Source organism: Garra rufa, chromosome 9 (genome assembly GCF_049309525.1).
Source record: "Garra rufa chromosome 9, GarRuf1.0, whole genome shotgun sequence".
NCBI lineage: Eukaryota > Metazoa > Chordata > Actinopteri > Cypriniformes > Cyprinidae > Garra > Garra rufa.
Window position 1 is genome coordinate 12,906,624 of NC_133369.1, and position 9,412 is coordinate 12,916,035.

The following is a 9,412-nucleotide window of genomic DNA, read 5'->3' on the forward strand; positions in this document are numbered from 1 at the left end:
ATTGCTTATATGGTATATATGGTTTGTCTGTGTTCTTTAAAGGGATAGTTCACCCAAAAATGAAAATTTGATGTTTATCTGCTTACCCCCAGGGAATCCAAGATGTAGGTGACTTTGTTTCTTCAGTAGAACACAAACAAAGATTTTTTAACTCAAACCGTTGCAGACTGTTAGTCATATAATGGCAGTGAATGGGCACCAAACCTTTGAAAGTAAAAAAAAAAAAAAAAAAAAAAAAAAACATGCATAGACAAATCCAAATGAAACCCTGCTCCTCGTGACGATACATTGATGTCCTAAGACACGAAATGGTGAAGTCGGTGAACAGTCAACAGTCCCGGATGAGTTTGCGCAAGCAAACGTAATCTTTTAGCTTTAAATCATTTTGAACAATCAGGATAAGCGTAAGTAATTACCATTTTGAATAGCCGCTATACCCACAATCTCTGTGCACTGTGTAAACAATGAGTGTCGTATACACGTGACAGATCGCTTCCGGCATTTGCGTTTACTACGCCAGAGCGCGTGCACATGTAACACGCCGGATGCTGAGCTCTCGCTCAGGACAGTTGGACGTAAAAAATTCTACAACTATTGTTCAGTTTCTCGTAAAAACCAATCGTTTCATGTCTTAGGACATCAACGTATCTTCACGAGCCGCAGGGTGTAATTTGGATTTGTCTGTGCATGTTTTTTTTTTTTTTTTTTTTACTTTTAAAGGTTTGGTGCCCATTCACTGCCATTATATCAATATCAGACTGCAACGGTTTGAGTTAAAAATCTTCGTTTGTGTTCTACTGAAGAAACAAAGTCACCTACATCTTGGATACCCTGTGGGTAAGCAAATAAACATCAAATTTTCATTTTTGGGTGAACTATCCCTTTAAAAAGGATAAAGTATATTTATAATGCAATGCTAATCGACATAGCTTTTATAATACTATAAAATAGTATGATTTCTGTCTCACTCTGTAGTATGAAACCACGTCTGATCACAAAAGGTTATTTCAATGCACTGTAACAGCCCTGATCAAACCAGTTGCAGATTGTAGAAGGAGCTTATACTGTAGTTTATACTGCTCCTCAGTTTCACATCTGCCTTTCGACATGTCACTCCTCACTGTTGCACACAGAAATATGTCAGCAACTAGACTTTATCATTGTTATCACGGAAATAATTTTTACCAGTATATCGCAAACAATAAGAAATCATCCATCCCTAATAAGTAGTATCTTATGGCAAGCTTTATTGCTATTAATCACCAACAGTACAAACACATTCAGACACGGCCAACTGATTAACACAGATCAAGTGAACCGATAACATATATATATATATATATATAGGCTATGTCTGGTGTAAAAATTATCAGGGGCTCTGTCAAAAACGCTTTAAATGCTTTCACTTTTATTTTATTTTATTTTATTTATTGATTTTTAAATAGTATTTGAAAATGACCGATATACATAACCATAACATGCTTAAAATCAGCGATGATAATCGGCTAGGGCGATAAACAGTTTTGCCACCACAGTAATAAATTACATTTTAGAATATATTAAAATAGAAAACTGTTATTTTACTTTGCAATAATAATTTATAATATTACTATTTTTGTTGTATTTTTGGTTAAATAAATGCATCCTTGGAAACTTCTGGACTTTCAATCTCTGAAACTAGAGGGTTCAAGGGTTATACTGGCGGTCTATGGTTTACAAAGAGCTCTTTTTGTCATCGGGTGCCCCTGTGACTACACCACAGAGTACAAAGTTTCCCCCCAGGAATTGCCCTCCTGAGAGGCTACCGTTCATGCATTTCTATAAATATTACGTAAACAAGATGACACACACAGCTTTAGAAAGATGCAACACATGTACTACTCAAGTTTGTGGGCAACTTTCAAAACACATGTTGCAAGACATTTCATAAAAACAAACACAGAGAACTAAGATGTGCCAAACACTTCATGGAAAGCAGATTTAACTGATTTTAATCAAAGCAGGTCTTTTACAAACTCTTGAGATGATATCAATGCAATGTTCTCTTCCTATAAGATACAAGCACCTCTGTCCTGTCAAACCAGCAAAGCAAGCTACTATTAGCAGATATTACTAGAGACATGCTGAGATGAGCTGGAAGAAATGAACCTTCAAATGCCTTACATGAATAGTATACTTAATACTTTGTCATAGTACCTAAAGATATATACAGTCAAGCCTGAAATTATTAATACCCCTGGCAAATTCTGACTTAAAGTTACTTTTAGTCAACCAGCAAGTTTTTTTTGCTTGGAAATGACACAGAGTCCTCCCAAAAGATAATAAGACGATGTACAAGAGGCATCATTGTGGAAAAAAATATTTCTCAGCTTTTATTTTATATTTGAACAAAAAGTGGCATGTCCAAAATTATTCATACCCTTTGCAAACTGTCACAGACTATGGGAAAATCCAAAGTTCTATACCATTCCAAATAGTCCAAGCTGTTCTGAAGCATTCTAATTACCCTGATTCATTGGGAACAGCTGTTTTAATCAGCTCAACAAGAACAGAAAAAAACAGAAGCTCTCTGCTGTTGGTTTTTGGACAGTCATGGCTAAAGACAAAGGAGCTCACTGAGGACCTGCGGCTGCGCATTGTGGCTGCTCACAAGTCAGGAAATGGCTATAAGACAATATCAAAATGTTTTGAAGTTCCAGTGGCTACAGTGCAAAGTATTAATAAAAAATACAAGACATTCCGCACTGTGAAAAATCTCAGAGGACGTGGTTGGACACCAAAAGTGACACCAGTGCTGGCCAGGAGGATAGTGAGAGAGGTAAAAAAAAAGAATTCAAGGATCACCACCAAGGCCATCCTGATGAATCTGGGCTCTGCTGGTGGCAACATCTCAATGCAGACAGTCCAACAGACACTGCACACCACTGGATTCCATGGTAAACAGCACCATGAAAAAGGAGCAATACATCAAAATTCTTAACAACAACATCAGGCAGTCTGCAGAGAAACTTGGCCTTGGGCACCAGTGGACATTTCAGCACGACAATGACCCAAAACACACAGCAAAAGTGGTGAAGAAGTGGTTAGCAATCAAAAACATTAACGTTTTGCAGTGGTCCAGCCAGAGTCCTGACTTAAATCCAATTGAGAATCTGTGGAGGAAGCTAAAGATCAGGGTGATGGCAAGGAGACCCTCCAACCTGAAAGAGTTGGAGCTCATGGCTAAAGATGAATGGGCAAAAACACCAGTGGAGTGGGAGACATGCAAAAAGCTATTCAGCAATTACAGGAAGCGTTTGATTGCTGTTATAGCCAATAAAGGCTTTTTCAATTATTGAGAAGGGTATGAATAATTTTGGACATGCCAGTTTTTGTTCAATATAAATAAAACATGAGTAATCATTTTTTCCACAATGATGCCTCTTGTACATCATCTTATTATCTTCTGGGAGACGTCTGTGTCATTTGTAATAAAAAAAAAAACTTGCTGGTTGAATAAAAGTAACTTAAGTCAGAATTTGCCAGGGGTATGAATAATTTCAGGCTTGACTTATATATATATTATATATATATATATATATATATATATATATATATATATATATATATACACACAACATTTTTTCCCAAATTTTTTTATAGACTTACAGCACAGTAGTCATAAGGAACAGTTGTATGATACTTTTATTTCTTTGCATCCTCCCTGAAGCTTAAAAACTCTGTTTAGTGCATTTAATTGTATGGAAAAGATCAGCCAAGACATACCTATTTGTTCGTCATTAAAGACAGTCATACACATTTGAAAGACGTGACAGTGAACAAATTAATAATGACAGAATTTGCAATTTGTGGTCAATTACTCCTATTTATCAAAGCTTAACAGTCCTTTTCACATTTCAGCATAGATGGCTGAGTCTTTATCTCTCTCTCTCTCTACTGCGTGCGCAAACTCATTCTTTCCTTCTATTGCCGAATCTGGGAGATGTTCAAGAGAGCCCAGAGACACCATTCAAAGTCTCTAAATCTTGGCAAACCCAAATGCTACCGCATGGAAACAGGCAATGACTTTAAATTCTTGAGGGAATGTACAAGCGCGGGCTGACAAACACGTGTGTGCGGCTGACAGACGGACCAGTTTGTGCATTGCAACCCTGTTTGACAATTTGTTGACACAAGAGCCTGGTAACTATCATGCTTGCATGCTGGGATACAACTTCAGAGTCAAACGCAAAGTTGCTGCTTTGGAAAAAAAAAAAACATCAGAAAAAGACAAACAGCACATGTTTTTCTTCCACAAACACAGCAATGCTTTAAAATCACATAAGGCAAATAAAATACACCAGTTAATGTCAGCTTCCAAAATGAAGGCATTCAAAACTAGAAACCTGACACTGAATGAAAACATCAAGTCCATCTCATGCATTAAAAAAATACTTGAGTTTTAGGTGCCTTTAAAATTCAGGCTGTCTTAACTGGATTTATGTCTACATCAGAATGTTCCACCGTAAATCATCTCACCGTAAATCTACTGCAAAATAGCTGTCAGGGATGCCTGCTCACATTCACTTCCAAAAAATATCTTTAAATATCTTTAATTTTACAATATAATTGTATTTAATGTCTTCCAAAGAGATAAACCTATACAAAATAAATTCATAAACCTATATTTACTGTGTATACACAATACAGATATACATATTATTATATATTTATGTTTCTGATAACTCTTACGTCCATCACTAGCTCCAAAGCAGAAAAAATAAGCTAAAGACACTGAAATAACCTAACCAGCGATTCCTGTCAAACTCACAATTTTGCAAAATTGTTGGTTAAAACAAACTTAAGAAACATATATTTATTATATATAGCCAAATGCAGTCATGATATCAAGTAACTATTTCCAAAACATCTCACAGATACTAAAAATCAAAATAATAAAAGTACAAACTCAATGAGAATCACATGGAAAATGCATCAAATCATTTTGCACTAACAAAACAAAAACTGAATATAAACTGGACAGATTTACAGTTTATTTAATATACTTACAAATCAATACTGTGGTAGTACCATGGTACAGTGATGTCTGAGACACCTTTTTTTAACATTATTACTTACGGTACTTTTACGGAATTGCACAAGCTACGTACTTTATTAGAAAAACAGAACATCTGGTGCTCAGGCTGATGTAATTTCAACGTTTTTTCTGTCAGTCAGTTAAACTGTAAATTAGCTGAGGTGAAATCACTCCAGCAGAGCTAAAGCTAACAGTCGCTGAACTAACGTTACATATGAATACTGTTTTGCATGAACTCAGCTGTTTGCTCTGCTCTGCATTTCATGCACTTTAAAATCCTTCAAAAATTATTGTCTATTTGTTGTGAAAGGAGATGAAACCGATACGTTTCCATGGCACTAACTTTAGCCGAGCGGCTAACGCTTTAGCATTAGCAACAGTTCATGTATAAAGCACCTGCTTTATTTGGATTAGCTTGACGCATAGTCACTAAATAAAACACATCAGCCTAAAAATACGCAGTCCATCGCCTCAATGTGGCTGCGAGCTCTACACATCTATCTAGGAAGTGCTTTGACAGCATGTTACTGGACCAGCTAACAGAAATAGTAAGGCCTCTCATGCTTCTAAAATGCTCTAATTTAGGAATATAATCACACAAACCAAAACAATAGCATTCAAATCATCGCTTACCCTAATGACAGGGGCTTTCCTTCGTCTGAGGGCTTGTTTTCACGCTGAATCGGCTCCTGTTGAGATCCAGCAGACAGGTGGCTGGCTGTAAGTCTCTAGTGTTCTGCCTGTATCATGTCAGCTACTGTAAAGCCACTCTCCAACGTGACCCCTCAACTTCAACCTCCTGCAGAACAAAGCTAAAACGTGTCAAACTACGACCTCTGTTGGCCACAACAGGAAATGTTAACTCTAAAAAGCATAAAACTGCGAACTCTAGTAGCCACAAGGAACGAAAAAGTGTGTGCAGTGAAGAAGACAAAACAAATCTTCCTAAATGTAACGTTAATTATCTAGTGATTTGTTTGCATTATATGAACCCAATGTATTATAATGTGAGGAAAATTCTCAATTGTCATTATTTGATGGCAGGTGCATATAAACACTGTATCTGTTAACGTAGTCCTTTAGAAGCACTGAGGTGTCAAACATTGGTTGATTTCTCTGGTTTAATGTTTTTGAAACACAGGATAGTACGGTTTTGTTTGTTTTCGTTGTATCTTAATCTAAATCCATATTTTTCAACAGATTAAATAACACTCCCTGGTGGTCTAGTGGTTAGGATTCGGCGCTCTCACCGCCGCGGCCCGGGTTCGATTCCCGGTCAGGGAATGACTGTTTTTTTCTCCTTAAACATATTTCTAATACAGCTAAAAGTAGCGATTACCGGAATTCAAGTGCTTCAAGGCATTGTAGCACATATGTGACCCTGGTCCACAAAATCAGTCTTAAGTAGCACGGTTATATTTGCAGCAATAGCCAAAAATACATTGTATGGGTCAAACTTATACATTTTTCTTTGTCAATAATCATTAGGGTATTAAGTAAAGATCATGTTTCATGAAGATATTTTGTAAATTTCCTTCCGTAAATAAATCAAAGCTTACTTTTTGATTAGTAATATGCATTGCAAAGAACTTTATTTGGACAACTTTAGGTGATTTTCTCAGTATTTAGTTTTTTTGCAACCTCAGATTCCAGAATTTTAAATAGTTGAATCTCAGCCAAAGATTGTCCCATCATAATATACAATATATCAATATAAAGCTTATTTATTCAGTTTTCAAATGATGAATAAATCTTTATTTCAAAAAATTTACCCTTATGACTGGTTTTGTTGTCCAGTGTCACATATGTAAAATGCATAACATTATTACAGTTTTTTACAGACGCTAGGACACATTTCTCAATACTTAGGTCACTTTTGCAAAACTCTTCACACAATTCTCCTAACCGACTTTCAGCTTGGCAAAGCAGTTCATTTCACATTCAAAATGCACTACAACTACCAAAACACTTTATTCAGGTCTCAAATAAACTCATTCTTCCAGAACACTAGCAAAGTTTGACAGCCGACAAACACACTTTGTCACCCACAAAACAATGAGCTAAAAAACACTAACAACATGTAGCATTACACAGTGTTTTCTTGTGTAAAACAAGGACACATCTGTTTATAATTGCAATATATATTGTTTATAACTGCAATACATGTTACTGGAATGAATCAGACATGATGCAGAATTCATCAACATTTTATGTCATTTATTTATTTATTATAAGTAATTCCAAAATACAAGAATTTGTATACACACCATCCACTGATTCAGATACAATAGTTATGCTAATCTACTCGCATTTTTAGATTTGAAATATGTTTCAATAAAATATTGCTGTTGAATTTTGCTGTCTTATTCAGTTTTGTATTATGTTATTGTTTTGAACATAAGTTTAACAGTTTTGAAAACAGTATGTAAGCACGTGCAAAATGTCCTGTACGTACAAAGATTTTTGGCAGTTGTTGTGTCTGAGTGAGAAAAGAATTCATGAAATTTGAGAGATGTAGTCACTGAATGCATTTTGTGCCAAAACAATGATAATTGATCCTCAGTTTAGCCCACATTGACTTCTGTTGTGCTCACTGTGTGAAGAGTTCTGCAAAAGTGACCTAAGTATTGAGAAATGTGTCCTAGCTTCTGTAAAAAAAACTGTAATCAAGCCTTTATCTTAATCCAGGTCATTTAGGATAAAAATATGTTTTGTTTTTAACATTTATGACTGTTATAGCGCCAGATGTGGTCCAATCTCCCTAAAACTTGGCATACGTGCTTAGAATCACCGGTTGTATGTGCTCACCATGTATTTGTTAAGTTTTGAGTTTTCATTTAGGCTTTTGGGTATATTTGAACATGTCCTCTTATAAACGACCCTGTTATAGATTCCCAAAGGGTAAATTTTGACATTTTTTTTTATAACTATTCTGCCCTCCAAAGGCAAAGTGCAGTAACTACGCCAATTAAAATTTTTACACCAGCTAGACAAACATGTTGACACTCTTGTTTCTCTGAAACAGGACAAAATTGAACCAGGAGACTTTGCCACAAGACAAAACAGTTGTCACAAAGTCAATTTTAAGTCTTAATTCAATTTTGACCAAATGTGTAGTTACTGCGCTTTGCCTTTGGAGGGCAGTATTGACCTAGAGAGTCTAGAGAATTGTACTGCAATGTTTTTTTCATATAAGCGAAAAACCATTAAATATAAAAAAAATATTCAATATTATATTCAGGGCCGTGAGTCAAACAGGCCCAATGAGTTTTGTTCCGATCGACCTGTTAACCTTGCCTAATAGGTGCTCAAATTTCATCTGCCTATGGCGGTCATGGTTTTTGAGATACGCAAATGTCCTTATAGCCATTAGTGGCACTTAGGACCAAGACCGTACAATAGGACAAACATTTGCATAGTTAAAGCCAATTTTGTTTTTTTCCGTCTTATAGCATCACAAGTGGACAAGCTCCATGACTTTTTTCATGTGACCTTAGATTCAGCTTTTACATATGCATTTGGCGGAGATCTCATTCCATTCAAATGTTATAGCTGTTTTAGTAAAGGCAGGCCTGCCCTTGAACAATTTGGCATCATTTTGCTATGGAGAGCCAAAAGTTACATTTTTTAAATAATTACTTATATTTACTCTCCAGAGAATCTTCCTGCTCTGATTTGGCTCAGATCGTGCACTAGTATGCAAAAGTAGGTTTAAAAAAAAAAAAAAGCTAAATACCCTAAAATTTTGGATGAATCCGAGGCATGCGCTTTCGTCAGGCCGATTGGGTTGAGCCCTGGTGACGGAGACCAGGGGTGCTCAACCCTGTTGAAGATCTACCTTCCTGCAAAATTCAGCTCCAACCCTGATCAAACACACCTGAACCAACTAATTAGGATCTGAAGGAGCACTTGTTAATTACAGATAGGTGTTTGATCAGGGTTGGAACTAAACTCTGCAGGAAGGTAGATCTCCAGGAACAGGGTTGGGCACCCCTGTTGTAGATGGTGTGAGTACTACTATTCCTCCAATTTCACGTATCTGTGACTTACAGTTTGGTCTGCCCGATCAGTTTTCATCACCATCATTGGCCATTCTAACAATTACAATAGGGTTTCAACTTTGTAAATCTGTCACGAAATCAAATGCCTTTTTAAAAGCTAGAAGTCTCCTTTTGTCAGCAATGGTGCTGAACTATGTTTATAGCCTTTTAATTAAAAAAAGTTTATAACTGCCCCACAGATGAACACATTAAAACAGTTTTAACTATAACAAAAATAAGCTTTGAAGCACAATTGACAATTGAACCTTAGTCTTAAGAAACAAACAGGTTATTT

The 9,412-nt window shown here is 36.1% G+C and overlaps 1 non-coding gene across 1 annotated transcript; it reads left to right on the forward strand.

Annotated features, from left to right (window-relative positions):
* The first annotated feature begins 6,289 nt into the window (after window positions 1-6,289).
* On the forward strand, window positions 6,290-6,361 carry trnae-cuc (transfer RNA glutamic acid (anticodon CUC)). Its single transcript has one exon. It is a non-coding gene; the product is annotated as a tRNA-Glu (tRNA).
* Window positions 6,362-9,412: the final 3,051 nt, after the last annotated feature.